Source organism: Chrysochloris asiatica, unplaced genomic scaffold (assembly GCF_000296735.1).
Source record: "Chrysochloris asiatica unplaced genomic scaffold, ChrAsi1.0 scaffold00011, whole genome shotgun sequence".
Classification (NCBI taxonomy): domain Eukaryota; kingdom Metazoa; phylum Chordata; class Mammalia; order Afrosoricida; family Chrysochloridae; genus Chrysochloris; species Chrysochloris asiatica.
In genome coordinates, this window is record NW_006408529.1 from 2,963,339 (window position 1) to 2,963,973 (window position 635).

Genomic DNA, 635 nt, shown 5'->3' on the forward strand with positions numbered 1-635 from the left:
AATAATGATATCTTTTGCCCCACCTCCTCTTTATCAACTGTATATTAATGTTGTTAGGTGCCATTGAATTGGTACTGACTCATAGCCACCCTATGCACAACCAAATGAAAAACTGTCCACTCCTGGGCCAACCTCACAATTGGTACCACACTTGGACCTATTGATGCTGTCACTTTGTCAATCCATATCGCAGGGGGTCTCCCTCTTTTTCTCTGACCCTCACCTTACCAAACATGATATCCTTCTCCAGAAACTGGTTCCTCCTGAAAAGTATGAGAGATGAAGTTTGGTCATCCTGGCCTCCAAGGAGAACTCTGGCTGCACTTCTTCCAACACAGATCTGTTGGTTCTTTTGGCAGCCCATGGCACTTTTAATATTCTCCTCCAACACCATAACTCAAAAGCCTCAGTTCTTCTACGGTCTTCCTTTTTCACTGTCCAGGTTTTGCATGCATATGAGGTTATTGAAAATGCCGTGGTTTGGGTCAGGAGCACCTTAGTCCTTAAGCTGACATCTTTGCTCGTCAATACTTCAATAATGAAAGTCACCGCTTGAATGTTTTCTTCAGTTTCCACCTGCTTGAGAAATGCTGAGCATGCTCTTCCCTTTTGGTTTCTGATTCCAGATCTTTGCA